The following is a 23,496-nucleotide window of genomic DNA, read 5'->3' as shown; positions in this document are numbered from 1 at the left end:
CTAATACTGAGCCCTGCGGAAGCTCACTGAAAACAGCCTTGCAGTCACAAAAGCACCCATCAACTATTACCCTGAAATGAAATGATCTGTCACTCAAAACCAGGAACCTATCCCATTTTGGAATTTTCTTCATTGTACAAGATTCCCAAAAATAGCAACATTGAACAAATATACAAAGAGCAGCTTGAGTCTTAATTGCAAGTGTCTAAGTATTTCTCATTGTTGGAAATTGTCAACTGTTCAAATAACATTGGTAGATGGCACATTGAGTTCCTCAAAAGGATGCGGGGAGGGTTTATAAAAACACCTCCTTCCTAAAAGATGCCACTACAAAGTATTACAAAGTATTTACAGCGCAGAAACAGGCCATACCGGTGTTTATGCTCCACGTGAGCTTCCTCCAGCACTTCTTCATCTACCCCATCAACATATTCTTCTATTTCTTTCTCCCTCATGTGATTATCCAGCTTCCTCTTAAATGCATCTATGCTATTTGGCTCAACAATTCCTTATTGTAGTGAGTTCCACAGTCTAACCACTCTCTGGGTAAAGATGTTTCTCCTGAATTCACGATTGGATTTATTAGTGACTATCTTATATTTATGGCGCCTAGTCTTGCCTCACTCTCAAATGGAAACATCTTCTCAGCGTCTACCCTATTAAACCCTTTCATAATTTTGAAGACCTTTATCAGGTCACTTCTCAGTCTTCTCGTTTCTAGAGAAAAGAGCCCCAGCCTGTTCAATCTTTCTTGATACACCTGTTCCCTTTCATGCTGCACACAGTAATCAGTTTCATCATATCCTCTTCAAGCATTTACAAAAACAGACATAAGCAGACACAAATGGAAAGAAGCAAATATATAGGGAGAAAGATAGCAACATCTATATGGCTAAAAATGCAATATCTGGTGCCTGTAGTGCTGCTGTTCATCGAAAACTGTCTCCTCTCTGCTCTCCTATGGGGCACTGAGGTCTGAAGGCTACAGTGTCTAATGTACACAATAACCTGACCTGAAAGCACCTGAGATGCTTGGACCTTTGCACCAATTGTGTGCTTGACTAATTAAGGCCTCTGTTCTGACATAAATTAGAAGTCTTTATAACGCAAGAGTTCTTCAAACACGTGAAATATTAACAGCATATCTTTCATCCTTACAATCTGTTTGGAACATCATGTCTGTTTGTATAATATCATCTTTCAGATTCCTACTTATTGCCTGCAGTGGAATCCTTGGGAGACTGTGCCAATGGAGATAGAGAAGGAACTTTCAAACTTATGATTGAAAGGTTAAATTTATGAAGTAATTTTAAAGTAATTGGTAGGAGGTTTAGAGGGGTTTTGAGGAGAATTTTTTTTCACCCAGAGGGTGGTGGGGGTCTGGAACTAACTGCTTGAAAGTGTGGTAGAGACAGAAACCCCCATAGCATTTAAAAAGTACTCAGAAATGCACTTGAAGTGCCGTAACCTACAAGGCTATGGAACAAGAACTGGAAAGTGGGATTAGGCTGGATAGCTCTTTGTTGGCCGGCGAGGACACGGTGGGCCGAATGGCCTCCTTCTGAGCTGTAAATTTCGATGGTTCTATGGCTCTACATGGGTTTATGGTACGATAAAAACTTCCCTGTGACTTGTTATATAAGATGAACTGTTACAAATACTGCACTTGCACAATCAGTGACATCATGGGTTCTGACTGCACATTCCTGGGGACCCCGGCATTAATATCTAAAAGTCATTGGCAGATATCCATAGGCAAACATCACAGAAAATATTGTAAAATTAAACTGCGTCAGCATAAATAACATGCTAGTAAATTGAGAAATACAGAAATCTGATGACATCACGAAACCCCAAATGCCCCTAGGACTCGGGGACCCCAGTTTGAAAACTCGTGGATGACAGTACAATCCTAGAAAAATGCAGTTCCATAAAGCAGCAGAAGAGGATGTTTAAAGCTCCTCAGCAGTGCATCAATTCACTTTTCTCATGGCATTATATACAGGGAAGGTTGACATTGTCCAGAGGTGAAAGGCAATTTTAACCTCACCCAGCCGTCGGGAAACTAAGGAGATGGAGGGAAGCACTGGTTTTACAGCCCGCCTGATACTGGGTGTAGCGTTAAACCAGCGTTCCACCCAATCCTGTGGAATTCCCGCCTGATGAGTAAGGTTAAAATTGCCACCAAAGAATCTACTGGTTTAGTTAGGTTTTACTCCAGCTATGAGTTTGGTCTGTCCATCTTAAACAAAGTTAGAATGAAAAAAAATGGTGATGACATGTAGATTTTTTCATTCTTTGTACCATGTATTCTAAAAGGATTAAATGCTTTCTGCACTTTAGATGCCAACAGCAGTCCAAAATGATCTAATAATCATACTTGGCTGTGATCTTCCTTGAACACATATGTCATAGGTTCATTCATTCAAGTGAATACAGATCAATCTTTTCTTTAAGAGCAAGTTGTGATGGTCTGACTTTACAAAAATGATCCTAAGCCAATGTAACAATGGAATACAATTGCTGTCAGTCAGTCAATAAAATGTTAAGCATGACCATCGGTTAGCCCCTTTCTGAACTTCTCTTTCACCATCTTTGGCAATTGACTTGCTACAAATATCTAGTACAAGCACATAGACTCCTGCTGCTACTTGGATTATATTTCTTCCTGCAAAGATTCCAGAGCTGATTTCCCTCTGTTCATAAAACTGTTTAATAAAGTAGATGTGTGTAAAAAGTGCTGGAATGTCAGCAGGGATCAATGTAAATGCTGTAAACATCCCTGCCCATTAAAACTTGGGGAAAAGGCCAATGGGACTTGTTAAAGACTTATTAAAGATCACAAATGATTGGCTAGTGCAGATTTCTGCAGCTGTATGGAAAACTAAAATTTTACAGAAATTCAAAGCTGCTGCAACCAAGGTGTCAGCTGTGGCTCAGAGGTAGCATTCTCATTCTTGAGTCCGAAGGTTGTAGGTTCAAGCCCCACTCCGGAGACTTGAGCATCTAATGCACTGTTGGAGGTGAGATGTTAAACCAAGGCCCTAACTGCCCTCTCAGGTAGATGTAAAAGATCCCACAGCAATCCTCAAAGAAGTATAGGACAGTTTTCCCTGTGTCCTGGCCAATATTTATCCCTCAAACAACACCTAAAACTGGTTATTTATTTCATCGCTGTTTTGTGGGACCTTGCTGTACGAAAATTGGCTGCGATGTTTCCTGCATTACAAGTGACTATACTTCAAAAGCGCATGTAAAGTGCTTTGGGATGTCCTGAAGTCATGAAAGTGCTTTATAAATGCAAGTTATTTCTTTCTTTTACTTTACGATAAAATTAATTACCTATATACATCTCTTTAAATTCTGCATCTTCTTACAGACATCCTGCCAGATCCTCCGAATAGAGGAGACAGCATCGACACGGTCAGCAACAACTTCCTTGCATGTTAGAAGGCTGCTTCCCCATAACCGTACTCACCCAATGCTTGCACAGTTTATGTAGCTAAAGATGGATTTTCACTGCATTTGTTGAGTCAATTTTTCACTGCCACCGTTAGATTCCAGAACGCTCTAAAATTGTTGGCGTCACAAGGCTCATTAGCTGTTTTAGAGTTGTGAAAAGATAATTATTGCCGATTGGTTGCGACTGTTTCATTGACAACAACAAATTTGCAATTCTTCCAGTCAGCAAATTGGAGTGCCGAATTCATTGGCAGATTTAAAGGTATATGCCTTTTGCCTGTTTTTTCCAAACAATAGAATATCATGAACTTCAGCTCTTTCTCCATCTCCATTATATCTGGTCTGGCAACTTCACTGTTTCTGCACCAGAGTTTCTATAATGACCTTTTTTTTAACCTCACTGAGATGTTCCTTTACCTGTAGTTGAGAAGGTCCTTAATTCCATCCATCCCATTTCCCCCATCTCCAGTCTCATTCTTATTCCTTTCTCTGACAACAACAAATTCTTCTTGTCTTCACCTTCCATCCCTGTACATCCCTGTCTGGCGTAAAAATAAAACGGGGAAGGTGGCTCAACCGTGGCTAACAAGGGAAATTAAGGATAATTAAATCCAAGGAAGAGGCATATAAATTGGCCAGAAAAAGCAGCAAACCTGAGGACTGGGAGAAATTTAGAATTCAGCAGAGGAGGACAAAGGGTTTAACTAGGAGGGGAAAATAGAGTATGAGAGGAAGCTTGCTGGGAACATAAAAACTGACTGCAAAAGCTTCTATAGATATGTGAAGAGAAAAAGATTAGTGAAGACAAACGTAGGTCCTTTGCAGTCACATTCAGGTAAATTTATAATGGGGAACAAAGAAATGGCAGACCAGTTGAACAAATACTTTGGTTCTGTCTTCACGAAGGAAGACACAAATAACGTTCTGGAAATACTAGGGGACCTAGGGTCTAGTGAGAAGGTGGAACTGAAGGAAATCCTCATTACGCGGGAAATTGTGTTAGAGAAATTGATGGGATTGAAGGCCAATAAATCCCCGGGGCATGATAGTCTGCATCCCAGAGTACTTAAGGAAGTGGCCCAAGAAATAGTGGATGCATCGATGACCATTTTCCAACAGTCTATCAACTCTGGATCAGTTCCTATGGACTGGAGGGTAGCTAATGTAACACCACTTTTTAAAAAGAGAGGGAGAGAGAAAATGGGTAATTATAGACCAGTTAGCCTGACATCAGTCGTGGGGAAAATGTTGGAATCAATTATTAAAGATGAAATAGCAGCGCATTTGGAAAGCAGTGACAGGATCGGTCCAAGTCAGCATGGATTTATGAAAGGAAAATCATGCTTGACAAATCTCTAGAATTTTTTGAGGATGTAACTAGTAGAGTGGACAAGGGAGAACTAGTGGATATGGTGTATTTGGATTTTAAAAGGCTTTTGACAAGGTCCCACACAAGAGATTGGTGTGAAAAATTAAAGCACATGGCATTGGGGTAATGTACTGAAGTGGATAGAGAACTGGTTGGCAGACAGGAAGCAGAGAGTTGGGATAAACGGGTCCTTTTCAGAATGGCAGGCAGTGACTAGTGGTGTGCCGCAGGACTCACTGCTGGGACCCCAGCTATTTACAATATACATCAATGATTTGGATGAAGGAATTGAGTGTAATATCTCCAAGTTTGCAGATGACACTAAGCTGGGTGGCGGTGTGAGCTGTGAGGAGGATGCTAAGAGGCTGCAGGGTGACTTGGACAGGTTAGGTGAGTGGACAAATGCATGACAGATGCAGTATAATGAGGTTATCCACTTTGGGGGCAAAAACACGAAGGCAGAATATTATCTGAATGGCGTCAGATTAGGAAAAGGGGAGGTGCAATGAGACCTGGGTGACATGGTACATCAGTCATTGAAAGTTGGCATGTATGTACAGCAGGCGGTGAAGAAAGCAAATGGTATGTTGGCCTTCATAGTAAGGGGATTTGAGTATAGAAGCAGGGAGGTCTTACTGCAGTTATGCAGGGCCTTGGTGAGGCCTCACCTGGAATATTGTGTTCAGTTTTGGTCTCCTAATCTGAGGAAGGACATTCTTGCTATTGAGGGAGTGCAGCGAAGGTTCACCAGACTGATTCCTGGGATGGCAGGACTGACATATGAGGAGAAACTGGATCAACTGGGCCTGTATTCACTGGAGTTTAGAAGGGTTAGAGGGGATCGCATAGAAACATATAAAATTCTGACGGGACTGGACAAGTTAGATGCGGAAGGAATGTCTTCGATGTTGGGGAAGTCCAGAGCCAGGGGACACAGTCTAAGGAAAAGGGGTAAGCCATTTAGGACTGAGATGAGGAGAAACTTTTTCACTCAGAGAGTTGTTAACCTGTGGAATTCTCTACAGCAGAGAGTTGTTGATGCCAGTTCATTGGATATATTCAAGAGGGTGTTAGATATGTCCCTTATGGCTAAAGGGATCAAGGGGTATGGAGAGAAAACAGGAAAGGGGTAGTGAGGTGAATGATCAGCCATGATCATATTGAATGGTGGTGCAGGCTCGAAGGGCCGAATGGCCTACTCCTCCACCTATTTTCTATCTTTCTATCCCACTAGCCTTCCTGTCCATCAGATCACCATTTCCAATTTCTGCAATGTACGACTTGATTCAAATACCAAACACATCTGCCCTTTCCCATTTGCTTTTTGCTTTTCTGATCAAACATTGCTTCAGTGACACCCTCATTTACTCTCTCATCACCTTCACTACTGGAATCACTTTCCTATGCCATGCAATTGCCCAGGAGATCAGACATTCTTTCCATTTCAGATAATGATTTGTAAGTACCTTCTCGCACTCTACAACAACAACAACTTGGTTAAAGGTGGTATATAAGTGCAAGTTGTTGTTGAAATGCAGCAGCCAATTTGCGTACAGCAAGGTCCCACTACATCAATGTGATAACAAAGAGATAATCTATTTTAGTGATGTTAGTTGAGGGATAAATATTCGCCAGGACACCAGGGAGAATTCCCCAGCTTTTCTTTAAAAGCGCTTTACAACCAATCACGTACCTTTCAAGTGTATTCACTGATGTAATGTAGGAAACGCAGCAGAAAATTTGCACACAGCAAGCTCCCGCAAATAGAAATGAAATAAATGACCAGACCATTTTTTTTTTTCCAGGTATTGATTGGCCAGGACAGCAGGGAGAACTCACCTGCTTTTCTTCAAATAGTGCTCTGGGATCTTTTACATCCACTTGAGACAGCAGATAGGGCCTCAGTTTAACATCTCATCCAAACAACGACACATCCAACAGTGTAGCACTCCATCAGCACTGCACTAGAGTGTCAGCCTATATTTTGTGCTCAAGTCTCTGGAGTGGGACTTGAACCCACAACCTTCTGACTCAGAGATGAGAGTGCTACCAACTGAACCACAGCTGACACATTTACATTTATGTAGTGCAGCATCACATCAAAACATCTCAAAACCCATTCTACAATTAATTACTTTTGAAGTGCAGTGACTATTACTACGCAGTTAGAAAGCCAGAGTTCAAATATGAGTCTCAGATGACACTTGCACTTGGCCTTCTTCATAAGAGAGATTTGTGCCAACCTTGATCCAGTGATCTGAAGAGAAAACTGGCCATGGAGATCTGTTCACACGATGCTCAAGTACACCTCCTGGTAAGTCAAACATAAAGGTGTCTATTAACTAGATTAGCCCACCCATCACCCTGGTTGAAGGAATAGTGCTGGATGAACTTGTCTAATTTGGTTGGGAATAAAATATAAGAAGAAAAACAGCACAGGGCTTGGTAATATTTTTAAACATAATACGAAACTGCTACCACAGTCCTTTGGAATTAAATTAATTTTAATCATGCAGTTCAGTTGTAGACATTGAAGAATACTTTGAAAGATTAAGCAGGGCTCCAAAATTTAAGTGAAAACAATTCAGGAATTGGTAGATAATGCAACACCGTTCCATTGAATCATGTTGCTCAGTTTGGGGTATGGTCATCATCATCATAGGCGGCCCCTCGAACGAGGATGACTTGCTTCCATGTGAAGATGTTTCAATGAAGGACCTGATGTTCCAGTCCTGAACTCCAATGGAAGAGGTGGAAGATGCCTGTGCGTGGATTTTTTTAATGTGTGGTGACCGTTGCACCTCAGCCATCACACAGGCTTGACAGAGCTCGGCCTTTATAGAAACATAGAAACATAGAAAATAGGTGCAGGAGTAGGCCATTTGGCCCTTCTAGCCTGCACCGCCATTCAATGAGTTCATGGCTGAATATGCAACTTCAGTACCCCATTCCTGCTTTCTCGCCATACCCCTTGATCCCCCTAGTAGCAAGGACTTCATCTAACTCCCTTTTGAATATATTTAGTGAATTGGCCTCAACAACTTTCTGTGGTAGAGAATTCCACAGGTTCACCACTCTCTGGGTGAAGAAGTTTCTCCTCATCTCAGTCCTAAATGGCTTACCCCTTATCCTTAGACTGTGACCCCTGGTTCTGGACTTCCCCAACATTGGGAACATTCTTCCTGCATCTAACCTGTCTAAACCCATCAGAATTTTAAACGTTTCTATGAGGTCCCTTCTCATTTTTCTGAACTCCAGTGAATACAAGCCCAGTTGATCCAGTCTTTCTTGATAGGTCAGTCCCACCATCCCAGGAATCAGTCTGGTGAATCTTCGCTGCACTCCCTCAATAGCAAGAATGTCCTTCCTCAAGTTAGGAGACCAAAACTGTAAACAATACTCGAGGTGTGGCCTCACCAAGGCCCTGTACAACTGTAGCAACACCTCCCTGCCCCTGTACTCAAATCCCCTCGCTATGAAGGCCAACATGCCATTTGCTTTCTTAACCGCCTGCTGTACCTGCATGCCAACCTTCAATGACTGATGTACCATGACACCCAGGTCTCGTTGCACCTCCCCTTTTCCTAATCTGTCACCATTCAGATAATAGTCTGTCTCTCTGTTTTTACCACCAAAGTGGATAACCTCACATTTATCCACATTATACTTCATCTGCCATGCATTTGCCCACTCACCTAACCTATCCAAGTCACTCTGCAGCCTCATAGCATCCTCCTCGCAGCTCACACTGCCACCCAACTTAGTGTCATCTGCAAATTTGGAGATACTACATTTAATCCCCTCGTCTAAATCATTAATGTACAATGTAAACAGCTGGGACCCCAGCACAGAACCTTGCGGTACCCCACTAGTCACTGCCTGCCATTCTGAAAAGTGCCCATTTACTCCTACTCTTTGCTTCCTGTCTGACAACCAGTTCTCAATCCACGTCAGCACACTACCCCCAATCCCATGTGCTTTAACTTTGCACATTAATCTCTTGTGTGGGACCTTGTCAAAAGCCTTCTGAAAGTCCAAATATACCACATCAACTGGTTCTCCCTTGTCCACTTTACTGGAAACATACTCAAAAAATTCCAGAAGATTTGTCAAGCATGATTTCCCTTTCACAAATCCATGCTGACTTGGACCTATCATGGACTTTTTCCAAATGCGCTGCTATGACATCCTTAATAATTGATTCCATCATTTTACCCACTACTGAGGTCAGGCTGACTGGTCTATAATTCCCTGTTTTCTCTCTCCCTCCTTTTTTAAAAAGTGGGGTTACATTGGCTACCCTCCACTCCATAGGAACTGATCCAGAGTCAATGGAATGTTGGAAAATGACTGTCAATGCATCCGCTATTTCCAAAGCCACCTCCTTAAGTACTCTGGGATGCAGTCCATCAGGCCCTAGGCCTTTAATCCCATCAATTTCCCCAACACAATTTCCCGACTAATAAGGATTTCCCTCAGTTCCTCCTCCTTACTAGACCCTCTGACCCCTTTTATATCTGGAAGGTTGTTTGTGTCCTCCTTAGTGAATACCGAACCAAAGTACTTGTTCAATTGGTCTGCCATTTCTTTATTCCCCGTTATGACTTCCCCTGATTCTGACTGCAGGGGACCTATGTTTGTCTTTACTAACCTTTTTCTCTTCACATATCTATAGAAACTTTTGCAATCCGCCTTAATGTTCCCTGCAAGCTTCTTCTCGTACTCCATTTTCCCTGCCCTAATCAAACCCTTTGTCCTCCTCTGCTGAGTTCTAAATTTCTCCCAGTCCCCGGGTTCGCTGCTATTTCTGGCCAATTTGTATGCCACTTCCTTGGCTTTAATACTATCCCTGATTTCTCTTGATAGCCACGGTTGAGCCACCTTCCCTTTTTTATTTTTACGCCAGACAGGAATGTACAATTGTTGTAGTTACAAGGGTTAACCAGGACGACTGGAGACCAGCTCAGCTGCACGGACCTAGTGCGCACATATATCGCAGTGTAGTGGTTATATTACTGGGTTAGTGATCCAGAGGCCTGGACTAATAATCCAGAGAATGTGATTTAAATCCCATCATGGCAGTTTAAAAAATCAAGAATTAAAAAATAGTCTGATAACAATAAATGTGACCATGAAGCTGTTGGAATGTTGTGAAAAACCCAACTGCTTAACTAATGTCCTTCAGGGAAGGAAACCTGGCCTTTATGTGGCTCCAGTAACACAGTAGTATGATTGACTCTGAAGTAGCCTAGCAAGTCACTCAGTTGTATCTAACCGCTATAAAGAATAACAAAATTAACTAAATGGACCAGAGCAGTTCAAGAAGAAGGCCCACCACCACCTTCTCAAGGCAACTAAGGATAGGCAATAAATGCCGACCTTGCCAGTGACGTCTGTATCCCAAGAATGAATTAAAAAAAACGTTAGTTTTGAATTATCCACCTGCAATAAGAAAAGTTGGGCCAGTTTCCTGCTACAAGATTGGTCCCCTTCCGATCCGTGTGATTTTTGGCTCTTCCCATGATCCATCTACCGAGTTTCGAGTGCTCTCATTTACATATATTCTAATGAGGGCTGGTGTCGCTGCAGCTCAAAGTTTCCTGCTGCCCTGGGCTAAAAGGGTTAAATTATGAGGACAATTTGCATAGACTAGACTTGCATTCCCTTGAGTATAGAATATTAAGGGGTGATCTAATTGAGGTGTTTAAGATGATTTAAAGGAATTTATCGGGCAGATAGAAATAAACCATTTCCTCTGTTGGGCGAATCCATACCAAGGGGGTATAACCTTAAAATTAGAGCTAGGCTGTTCAGGTGTGATGTCAGGAAGCAGTCCTTCACACAAAGGGTAGTGAGAATCTGAATATCTCACTCCCAAAAAGCTGTTGAGGCTAGGCCAATTGAAAATTTCAAAACTGAGATTGATAGATTTTTTGTTAGGCAAGGGTATTAAGGGTTACAGAACCAAGCTGGGTAGATGGAGTTAAATACAGATCAGCCATGACCTAAATGAATGGCGGAATATGCTCAAGGGGCTGAATGACCTACTCCAGTTCTTATTTTGTTCCTATGTTTTGCACTCAAAAATCTTTGGGATAGGTTAGACTCAGAATCATAAGGTGCAACTGTTGCCATGATTAGCTGAGATAGCCGGATATATGGAGTGTCTAAACCTGAAGAGTCTAGAGTGTTTCAATAGTGATTTCTGCAGCTAGGCGCAAGTACTGGCAGCAATCTTTTCAGTATTTGCTAGCGCAGATCTGGACTTGCTTCTCACTGCTTTGGACAGTGTGATTTTCATCTCTCCTCCCACTGGGGAGCAGGTTTAAAACTCCGACAGCATATCCTTCCTTTTCATTATCATGGAGGAGGATGAGCAGCACACAATGAAGCAAAGGAAAATCAGGCAACATTTAAGGAGAATGCAGCCCACCAAATATCCATCCCACTGCCCCCACCACTCTTGTAAGATATACAAGCAACACAGGTAATATAAGAACCTTAGTGAGGACACCCTCAAAGCCTCCTTGACAAAATGCAACATCCCCACTGACTCCTGGGAATCCCTGGCCCACGACCGTCCAAAGTGGAGGAAGAGCATCTGGAGGGCACTGAGCACCTTGAGTCCCATCGCCGAGAACAAGCAGAAACCAAGGGTAGACAGCGGAAGGAGCGTGCGTCAACCCAGACTCCCCGACCACCCTTTCCTTCAACCACTGTCTGCCGCACTTGTGACAGACTGTAAGTCCCGCATTGGACTCCTCAGTCACCTGAGAACTCACTTTTAGAGTGGAAACAAGTCATCCTCGACTCCGAGGATGATGATGATAATGATGAGTGAGGAGATGTACATAAGAAGTGTGCACGCCTTGAACATATAAAACAACAATGTGACATATGCTGAAAATTGTCACAATTCATTCATCCTTCGAAATTCAGCTTTCCTTGATCTCTTTAGGGCTTGTGAGTAATAAAGATAATTACTGTTGTGTAGGCATGCCTGTTCACTGTGTGATGTCTATAACACTGTGTGCAACATTGAATGTGCCCTTGTACTGTACACACCTTACCGGTACACTAGAGGGTGCTGTTGCTGGAGACCCAGGGGTTGCCTGCACACGGCAGGTAATCCAGTATAAAAAGGAACATGCAGCTTGCTGTCATCACTCAGGAGCTGCTAATAAAGGACTGCAGGTCTGCACAGTTTAAGTACCATACCCTGCCTCGTGGAGTCATTACTAAAGGTGCCTACATACTCCACAACTCGCGACGAGGATGGGATCTTTACCTGCTCCACCGGAAGTTCTCCGTGGATGATGGACATGGACATTGACGGGGTCCCAGTCTCCATGGAGATTGACACAGGAGTGAGCCAGTCTGTGATGAGCCAAAAGACCTTTGAAAAAATTTGGAGGAATCCTGCCACTCGACCAAAACTGTCTCCTGTCCAGGCAAAGCTGCTCACCTATACCGAAGGTAAAATCCAAATCGTTGGCAGTGTAGATGTCCAGATCTCCCAGGGCTGCGTGTTGCACAAACTCCCCCTGTGGATTGTAGCCGGCGATGATCCCACGCTGCTGGGCAGGAATTGGATGTACGGGTCCACATCAGGCGAAGTGGTGCTGTGGAAGAAAAGAGCACCACAGCCTGCCTGCAGCAAGACCACAGAATGGTTGCAGTACCACAAGCATGTGGAAGAAAAGAGCACCACAGCTTGCCTGCAACAAGACCACAAAATGGCTGCAGCACCACAAGCAAGTGGAAGAAAAGAGCACCACAAACTGGCTGCAGCACCACAAGCAGCATACCTGCATTCAATATGGCCTCCTCCATGCCATGAGTCAACATGGAGGAGCATCATGTGACATCGAGCGGCCAATCGGATTTGAAAGCTCCCTTAAAGGAGACTGGTAACCAAAAAAATTTAAAGGAGAAGTTCCAACTATTTGAGTACACGGACATTAAAACTAAAGATGCAATTAAAGGGTGCAAGTATGAAAATGTATGCAATGTAACCATGAGTTGTGATGCTGTTTTAACTAATGTGACTAATAAGATAAATGCAGTTGTCAGTAAGGTTAAGAACAAGTTTATTATGCTTAACAATAATGATAGAGATTGTGAAATGCCTAATGTAACCATGTCTGTTGAAACCAGGACACCCAAAAGTGATATATGTGATCAGAGCCAAGGTGTCATGTATACCGGTAGGACACTGCCAAAGGACATTGGGTTCTACAGGGACCATGCTAATGCCAATGGAATCCCCCTGTGGGAGACCCCCAGGTCCAGCAGGCTACCTGACCATGTAGCCTGGACATTTGGAACGAATGTGATGCCCCTTGCAGGACACACACACGGGCAGTGGGAGCAGACCCACTACAGGGACAGTGGTCAATGGGCAGCCCAGCCATCACCAATGGCAACTGGCACCAGACCAGCCCTACAGCCCCTGGCCACCAGGGCCAACACCAGAAGCATGAGGCCAATACCCTCCAGCTTCCCTGGCAAACCCTGGGATGACCTGACCCTCATCCCCATTGGATGCCCAGTCTTGTGGCCCTGCCCACCACCCCACAACTACCCACATCACAGTGTATACACACCACCCACTGCTGCCGTGGCTACCTCCCCGAGGGATACCAAACAGTGACACCCACTTGGTTTGTGTGTGAGGGAGGGCAAACGTACGAGGCCAACCTCAAGCACAGGGGTCACACCTGGCAACCACACAACCCTCACCACAACCTCCAATAGCCCACCACTGATCACCTCCCCTGGTCATGACAACTAGGATATGAAAAATGCTCAGGGGGGAGTATTGTTGTATAGGCATGCCTGTTCACTGTGTGATGTCTGTAACACTGTATGCAACATTTAATGTACCCTTGTACTGTACACACCTTACCGGTACACTAGAGGGTGCTGTTGCTGGAGACCTAGGGGTTGCCTGCACATGGCAGGTAACCCAGTATAAAAAGGAACACACAGCTTGTTGTCGTCACTCAGGAGCTGCTAATAAAGGTCTGCAGGTTTGCACAGTTTAAGTACCATACCCTGCCTCGGGGAGTCATTACTAAAGGTGCCTACATACTCCACAATTACAATGAGGCATATGCCTCTACAAGAGCGGTCATCAAGATGACCATCAGGATCTTAAAAGGTCTGGACAGGTTGGGAGGGGCTCTGCAGTATGCTTCAGCTTGTGCATCACATGTTGTTGTTGCCTGCTGTGTACAACTGGGCCAATTAAAAAGGTTTGGACTTGAACATTGCTGGGGAGTCAGCCCGAGTGTCTGAGGTAGAGCCACGGGGAGGAGAGCATCACGATGACCTGTACTCCGAGGAGTCCTTAGTGACTGTTGCAAAGACCATCGGAGCTAAGCTAACCACTGTAGTCTACCATTTAACACAGTCTACCTTTGTCACCACAATCTTACCTCCTTCTCCATTACATTCAAATATAAGGACATTCTCTCAATGAACTACCAATCCTACAACATGACAACACATTAGTTCTGCATGAACAAGTCAGCACAAGTGTGCACTTTCCTGTAAGACTCTAACCTCCATGAAAAACAAAGCACCATATTAGTTCATATTCTACTTTTATTACAATAAAGTCTAAAGTGAAAACAAACTAAACTACCCTTTCTCAACAGTGTGCTTGAGCTGGTGGCTACATGTACCTTTCTATCATATATTCTAATGCTTCTGCTAGGTGTACCCTGAGGTACAGTACCACTGCCACTGAGGTAGTTGGCTGCTGTTTCTCTACAACAGGGTCATGGGACTGTGGTGGCTCCCCTCTTATGGCAACTTGCTCTAGGTAAGAGGCCACAGCTGGCTCCAGCTCTGAAGCTTGTCCTGATGGCACTTCTCACGTTCCACTAGAGTGATTCTCCGAGGGGAAGGCTGGAGGCCTGGCCTGTGCTGGTGTTATGAGAGATGGTATCATCAGACAAATTGATTCCAGCCGTCGCCATTGGAACTGAGATTGCCCAGCTGGATGGCTGGTCTAACGGTAACTATCAGATCCAGAAGGCCATGAGAAACAGCAGCATGCAATGTGCCTGCCATGGTCCAGAAGCTGCTGTGTAAAGCTCTGTCTAATTTCTCCCCTTTTGCTGTCAGAACTGCAGTGTGTGCTTCTGTGGAAGTGGCGGCACTGACTGAGTCCTGGCTGCATCTTAGCTCGCGATCTACTGCAGCTTCCAGTGATGTTGGCACATATGAGAGCTAAAGACTCGGAGATTGATCTGGAGCCTGCACATAGGTACGATGTTCCTCAAACAGCCTTCTTTTCAGCAAAGTACCCATGAGCTCTGAGTCCCACAACTCTGAAACCATAGGCAACCTTCTCCTTAGCTCCCAGTAGGAAGGTGGCACATCCTCAGCCACTCCTGCAGTTCCCTCATGTTCTGTGACACCTGATGTCATATCCTCACTAACACTAATTTGTCTTGGGTGAAAATATCTGAGCTCATACATGTGAGTAAGACCACTCTCCACATGGCACGAGTGACCTTTGTGGCAGGATTTCTGTCATGGACACTCAACACTCTGGCCTAGAAATTCATCTCAGGCAGTGGCGCAAAACAGGGGGTATCGGATCGGCCACCCATTATACACAGCCATTGACTGCAATGGGACTGAATATCAAGTGCTGCGTGTAATGGGCGGCTGATCCAATACCGCCCATTTTGCGCCAACGCCGGAGACGAATTTCTAGCCTTCTGCTTCTCCACCGCTCTGTTTCATCGAGGAGGGTTTGCTGTTTGGAATCTGTGAAATTGTGGAATCTTCCTCTCTCCCTCCATGGTGTGCCCTTGTCCCCTCTTTGCTTGCCACTGTCAGGTTGTCCTGTGTCAGACTTTCTTGTATAGTGGCACAAAAATAGACATGAGATGTCCAGTCAAGCTAGCTAACAGTCAACTCACTGAGCCAAGCAATGCTCCTTATGTACCTCCTGCTCCACCAGCCTGCTATTGCCAGAAGTGGCTTTTTGAAGGCTGCACTCTAATTTTCATGGATCCCTACACATTACTCCCACTTTACACCAATCCCTACTCCAATGGATATGCAAATGAGCTGACCCAGGAATTTTTGTGTAAGTACCTCTCCAGACATTGGCTGGTGCAACTCATTATCCATTGGTATCAATGCATCAAACAGGCTGATGGAGAGTTTAGCAACAATCTTTGGATTGATAGAGGAGGTGGAGAGATACAGCTGGGTGTTGTCAACACTCACCTGGAAGATAACCCCATGCTACCAGATGATATTGCTGAGGGGTAACATATAAACAGCGAAGAGGAGGGGACTGAGGATGGAGCCACTGGTGACTGCAGATACTAGTGCAGAAGTCATTGGTCACATTGTAACAGCTTCAGTGCATTAGGTATGAGCAGAATCGGGAGGAGCAGAGCCACTGGGATAGATTGCAGAGGAAAGAAGGAGGAGGATGGAATAGTCAAAATATCAACGGCATTAAAATGGTCAAGGAGGAAAAACTGTGGGCCGCAGTCACAACACTGTGAGCAGGGTAGAAACCAGATTACAGGGTCTCGAACGGATAGTGGTGGGAAAGCTGAAGCATATTATCTGGAGATAATCTAGGGTGAAACTTTAGTGCAGTACTGTGGGAACGCTGCGCTGTCGAAGATGTCATCTTTCGGATGAGACGTTAAACTAAGGCTCTGTCTGCCCTCTCAGGTGGGCGTAAAAGATCCCATGGCACTATTTCGAAAAAGACCATGGGAGTTATCACCGCTATCTTGGCCAATATTTATCCCTCAACCAACATCACTAAACAGATTATCTGGTCATTATTACATTGCTGTTTGTGGGAGCTTGCTGTGCGCATATGAGCATGTGAGCTTCCTACATTACAACAGTGACTACATTTCAAAAGTATTTCATTGTCGGTAAGTGCTTTAGGACATCCTGAAGTTGTGAAAGGCGCTATATAAATGTAAGTTCTTTTTTCTTTTTATAGTTGCGGAGCAACAACACATTCCAGGACTTTGCAAGGAAAGGGAAGCTTGGACATTGGACAGTAGTTGGATATGATGCAGAGAGTTAGGGTGGGTTGTATGAGTCGCAGGTGATAATGGAGATTTTCACCCTTGATAAATGCTGCTGTACCATTGAAATAATAAAGCTACTTCCTATTGTCCACTGTAAATTGGCCTATTTTGGAAAACAAATCTAAAGATAGAGAAATCATTTCGAAATATAAACATGAATTTTTCAGATGTTATAAAATACATATTGCATCTCTTTGCTTTTACTTCAAGCTATCTTTAGCTGCATTTTAAACACCTTGAAGTAAATCATAGCTACTGTATCTTAGCAACATATTGGATATCTTGCAATCGAGAGCTATCTGGAAGTGGTTTCAGTACAATTGTGAATAGCAATTTGGCTTTTCAAATCGATCTCTCTCTGCCTGGTGTGCACCAGGGATGCAAACTTTAAAAAATAAGCAGCAGAGTCAATGTTTACAGGTCGAGTTTCCAATGCATGTTCACATTTTGTTGCAAAACAAACAGCACTTGTCATTTATTGTGGAAATGTGTGATAGAATACTGAGTAACACCTGCGACAGTCAAAGGATTTGCAATCAGGCAGTGCCACCCATGGCTAGCGCGACGCTATCCAGTTTAGCATCAGTCTTTGGTAAACAACAGATATGTTATTGACAGCAACAAGACAAAGCAGCATATAATGTGTTTTCCAAAAAACATTATATTAAAAAAAAGACTGTAGTTCAGCAGCTGATGTTGATATACAAAGAGAAACGGTGGAGCTGGTATTAATAGGAGTGTACTGTGATATTGTTTGAACAGGTGTGTGGGGAGTTGCTATGGTATGAAGTGAATAGCAGGAGTGTTGTTTCCAGTCAATACACATGCAAGGATCAAGGACTAAAAACCTTCACTGTCACAACAATCTGCATCTTGGGAACTTTTTTCCCAGTAAATCCTTTGCACTGAGGTGGGGAACGGAACACTTCCCATTTCAGGCATCCAGTAAGAGCAGCAAGCAATCTCATGGCAGTTATTATACCTGGAGTTAAAGCTCCTCCTACAGTGTCACAACAGAACTCTTCCCCAACTTATAAAAAAAAAATTCTCAGGATGTGGTTATTGCTGGCAGAGCCAGTTTTTATTGCCCATCCCGAGTTGTTTACTTGCTAATAGTCAACCTGAGAGTCTCTAGCCAAAGACCGCCCTAAGTGGAGGAAGTGCATCTGGGAGGGCGCTGAGCACCTCGAGTCTCATCGCCGACATCATGCAGAAATCAAGCGCAGGCAGCGGAAAGAGCGTGCGACAAACCTGTCCCACGCACCCCTTCTCACAATGACTATCTGTCCCACCTGTGACAGGGACTGTGGTTCTCGTATTGGACTGTTCAGCCAGCTAAGGTCTCATTTTTAGAGTGGAAGCAAGTCTTCCTCGATTCCGAGGGACTGCCTATGATGATGATGATGATGATGATGATGATGATGATGAATAGTCAACCATATAATCAATTATTAAGGATGTCATAGCAGTGCATTTGGAAAGAGGTAATATGATAGGTCCAAGTCAGCATGGATTTGTGAAAGGGAAATCATGCTTGACAAATCTTCTGGAATTTTTTGAGGATGTTTCCAGTAGAGTGGACAAGGGAGAACCAGTTGATGTGGTATATTTGGACTTTCAGAAGGCTTTCGACAAGGTCCCACACAAGAGATTAATGTGCAAAGTTAAAGCACATGGGATTGGGGGTAGTGTGCTGACATGGATTGAGAACTGGTTGTCAGACAGGAAGCAAAGAGTAGGAGTAAATGGGGACTTTTCAGAATGGCAGGCAGTGACTAGTGGGGTACCGCAAGGTTCTGTGCTGGGGCCCCAGCTGTTTACACTGTACATTAATGATTTAGACAAGGGGATTAAATGTAGTATCTCCAAATTTGCGGATGACACTAAGTTGGGTGGCAGTGTGAGCTGCAAGGAGGATTCTATGAGGCTGCAGAGCGACTTGGATAGGTTAGGTGAGTGGGCAAATGCATGGCAGATGAAGTATAATGTGGATAAATGTGAGGTTATCCACTTTGGTGGTAAAAACAGAGCGACAGACTATTATCTGAATGGTGACAGATTAGGAAAAGGGGAGGTGCAACGAGACCTGGGTGTCATGGTACATCAGTCATTGAAGGTTGGCATGCAGGTACAGCAGGCGGTTAAGAAAGCAAATGGCATGTTGGCCTTCATAGCGAGGGGATTTGAGTACAAGGGCAGGGAGGTGTTGCTACAATTGTACAGGGCCTTGGTGAGGCCACACCTGGAGTATTGTGTACAGTTTTGGTCTCCTAACCTGAGGAAGGACATTCTTGCTATTGAGGGAGTGCAGCGAAGGTTCACCAGACTGATTCCCGGGATGGCCGGACTGACCTATCAAGAAAGACTGGATCAACTGGGCTTGTATTCACTGGAGTTCAGAAGAATGAGAGGGGACCTCATAGAAACGTTTAAAATTCTGACGAGGTTAGACAGGTTAGATGCAGGAAGAATGTTCCCAATGTTGGGGAAGTCCAGAACCAGGGGACACAGTCTAAGGATAAGGGGGAAGCCATTTAGGACCGAGATGAGGAGGAATTTCTTCACCCAGAGAGTGGTGAACCTGTGGAATTCTCTACCACAGAAAGTTGTTGAGGCCAATTCACTAAATATATTCAAAAAGGAGTTAGATGAAGTCCTTACTACTAGGGGAATCAAGGGGTATGGAGAGAAAGCAGGAATGAGGTACTGAAGTTGCATGTTCAGCCATGAACTCATTGAATGGCGGTGCAGGCTAGAAGGGCCGAATGGCCTACTCCTGCATCTATTTTGTATGTTTCTATGTTTCTATCACATATAGGCCAGGCCAGGCAAAGTTTCCTTCCTTAAAGGACATTAGTGAACCGGTTGGGTTTTTATGACAATCCAACAGCTTCATAGTCACTTTTACCAGCTTTTTATTTTCAGATTTAAAAAAAACTGAATTCAGTTTCTCAAACTGTTATGGTGGGATTTGAACTCATGTTGTACTAGCCCAGTAACATAACCACTACCCTAGCGTATATGGCTGCAGCCTAACTTAGTCAGATTGACAGTTAGTCTGAATTAGCAACAGTTTTTGTGTTGGGGGTCATGTTGCAGAACATTGGAAAATGAATCGAGACTGCCAGAATCACAGACAGCGAGCAGACTTTCATTCTGCCAGTATAGGATGGATTTAAATACAACCCCATTGGTGATTAAGGGAATCAAGGGATATGGTGATAGTGCAGGAAAGTGAAGTTGAGGTTTTCGATCAGCCATGATCTTATTTAATGACGGAGCAGGCTTGAGGGGCCAGATGGTCCACTCCTGCTCTTATTTCTTATGTCCTTATGTTCTTATAAAAGTATGTATCTAATCCACGAGGAGCGAGCCTTTGGCTCAGTGGTAGCATTCCCACCTCTGAGTCAGAAGGTGTAGGGTTCAAACCCCACTCCTGACAGTCCCAGCGAGTGGAGTTGGAACTCCAGTCGGGTTGGTGTGGGTGGCCTCCCCCCCCTCATTGTATGGGTTGTGGGAGCCCATAAAACCCTCCCGTTGTATAGGACTAACCAGCCTATCGGCTGGTGTAAAGATGGTTAGGGCCATGGAAGGAGCATTCATGTCGTGGCCTGTCAATCAGCCTGCAAATCCTCCCACGACTTTGCATTGTTTTCCAAGAGAAGAGCGAAAAGGTACATGATGACGATGATCTAACCCACTGCACCAGCCACAAAAGGAGGAGAGAGAAAAAAGGGTGGGAGATGTGCGTGTAAACCTGTAAGGTTCTCTTGTAGAAACATAGAAACATAGAAAATAGGTGCAGGAGTAGGCCATTCGGCCCTTCTAGCCTGCACTGCCATTCAATGAGTTCATGGCTGAACATGCAACTTCAGTACCCCATTCCTGCTTTCTCACCATACCCCTTGATTCCCCTAGTAATAGAAACAGTTTAATCCACTGCACCACCCAGCTCCCCCTACCCTCACCCCAACATTGACAAAAGTATGGGGTTTGGCCAATTGCTAGAACTATCTTGAAATTGTCACTAAAGAGATAGAAAAGTTATAACTTCCTGTCAACAAAGTTCACTGTATTCCTGGGTATGCTGTATTCAAGAGGCACTGAATTTGCCCTAAAAAGGAAATGCTGTGAAGTAGAAATGAAAAAAGAAACTTCTGAAAATGAGCAACAGGTTGGTCAGCATCTGAAAGGGAAAGGTAAGTTAATGTTTCAGGTCACACCCGAGAAGCTGGCCTTCAAATATTGGTCAATGTACAGCTGCATTTGCAGGTTTTATACTATCTTTTGAGACTGTGCTTTTGCAATGGTTTAAGAAATGCTATAATGGGGCACTCCTGCTCCTCCCAGCCCCACTTGCTTACTGGGTTTCTCTTTGGCTGGACTGCCAGCTGATACTGGGCCTGGCTTGCGCACCTCACGCTACGCCCAGTTCTGTCCTAAAATGGCAATTGGGGTCTTAAGTATATCATAGGACCCTGATTTGCATATTAAAAGGGGCCTACCATCTGACTCAGGCAGATGCTCCAGCCACCTTAGCGGTAGGCCCCGAGGAAGATAGCGACGGCTACATCAGCAGCGGGAATGAGGCGTTGAATCAACCCCAACAATTTCAGGGTCCCATTTCGCTCTTTCCACTGAGCGGGAAGCCACTTAAGTTACCCCGAGTAGTTATTTTCTTGTTTTGTCATCCTTTACTCCTTCTATCCCTTTTTCCTTTTTCTTTCCTCTTGTACTTTTTCTTTTCCTATTGTTTAACTTGCTAAGTTTGTGGTTAGAATCACTAAAGTTAGACGGCGCCCTCTCTTGGTGCCAGGGCGAAGCTGCAGCAATCAGAAGGCTCAGTTGAACCTGCCAAGCGTTCCCAAGCTCTTGTTGCAGCCAATTATCACGTCTGAGAAAATAACTCTAGCCATTAAGAACAAGAACATATAAAAAATGTGTTTGCTTTGAATAGCTATTTAGTATGTTTTCATTAATGAGTGGCAGAATAAATATGCTACAAAAGATGTTTTTGAATATGTTATCCAAATTAAATAGTGAATCGGCTAAAAGTGCCACCTGTGACTCACTGTGCACTGTCTAGGTGGAGCAGTATTCTCACAAACCTCATTAATCATAGCTATTATCAAAACATTTATGTGCACAAAGTACAATCTATTTTTAGGCATTTTGACAAGGGAAATCATGCTGTGAAAATGACTGTCTTTTCTCCTCAATGTTCTTGCCCTTTGTTACCTATCCCCTTTGGCTGGGGTAAGGTTCCAAGGCACGAGCTACCCTCCAGTACCTTGCCCATAAGCCCAAATGGCATATTGAATCGAGACAGAGGGTGTAACCAGGCTGTGAGACCATGAAGGCATGATACCCAAACCTATGTGGTATATAGGGAGAAAACGTGGTACATAGGGAGAAAATCTACAGCTTAGGATATTTGCAGCCTTTCGATAAAAGCACATGGTATGGAAGTTATTTGGTTCCATATTTTACTTGGATGGCACTCTATTAAAAAAAAAGAAAATCAATAAGCAAATACAGTATACCTTGACAAAGTGCAGAAAGCACTCTGGTTCCACTGTGCTGATTTACAAAGCTGTTGCTCCTTGGAAGGATAAGGGGATTCACAACCTTAGTCTTCTGAGAATTCCTTTTCCCAGTTGAATTATCTTGAGTTGAGGTATTTCCTCACAGGGCGAGTCAACCCGGGCTGTTTGTGTATGAGTGAATCATAGAATCATAGAAATTTACAGCACAGAAGGAGGCCATTCGGCCCATCATATCTGTGCTAGTTGAAAAAGAGCTATCCAGCCTCATCTCAATTTCCAGCTCTTGGTTCATAGCCCTGCAGGTTACAGCACTTCAAGTGCATATCCAAGTACTTTTTAAATGTGGTGAGGATTTCTGCCTCTACCACTCTTTCAGGCAGTGAGTTCCAGGCCCCCACCACCCTCTGGGTGATAAAAGTTCTCCTCAACTCCCCTCTAATCCTTTTACCAATTACTTTAAACCTATCCCCCCTGGTTATTGACTTCTCTGCTAAGCGAAATAGGTTCTCCCCATCCACTCCATCCAGGCCCCTGGGAGAGTGAAGGTGCGAGAGGGGCAACACCAAGGTTCCAAGGGTCTTTGGTCAAGTTGTAGAACATTGTTTGTGTGAGCATGATGAAATAAATAAGGGGAGATTTTGGTGTTCAACATCATGAACAGTTTTGATAGAGTAAATAAGGAGAAACTGTTTCCAGTGGCAGACGGGTTGGTAACCAAAGGACATAGATTTAAGATAATTGGCAAAACAACCAGAGGTGACATGAGTAAAAAATGTTTTATGCAGAGAGTTCTGAACTGAAATTCATTGCCTGAAAGGGTGGTGGAAGCAGGTTAAGTAATAACTTTCAAAAGGCAATTGGATAAATACTTGAAAAGGAACATTTTGCAGGGCTATGGGGAAACGGCAGGGGGAGTTGGACTAATTGGATAGCTCTTTCAAAAAGCCAGCACAGGCACGATGGTCCAAATAGCTTCCTTATGTGCTGTATGATTTTATGATAAACCTGGATTCCATCTTTATCCAATATC

The sequence above is a fragment of the Pristiophorus japonicus genome, chromosome 5, assembly GCF_044704955.1.
Source record: "Pristiophorus japonicus isolate sPriJap1 chromosome 5, sPriJap1.hap1, whole genome shotgun sequence".
Taxonomy (NCBI): domain Eukaryota; kingdom Metazoa; phylum Chordata; class Chondrichthyes; family Pristiophoridae; genus Pristiophorus; species Pristiophorus japonicus.
Note: the sequence above shows the minus strand (reverse complement) of the source record.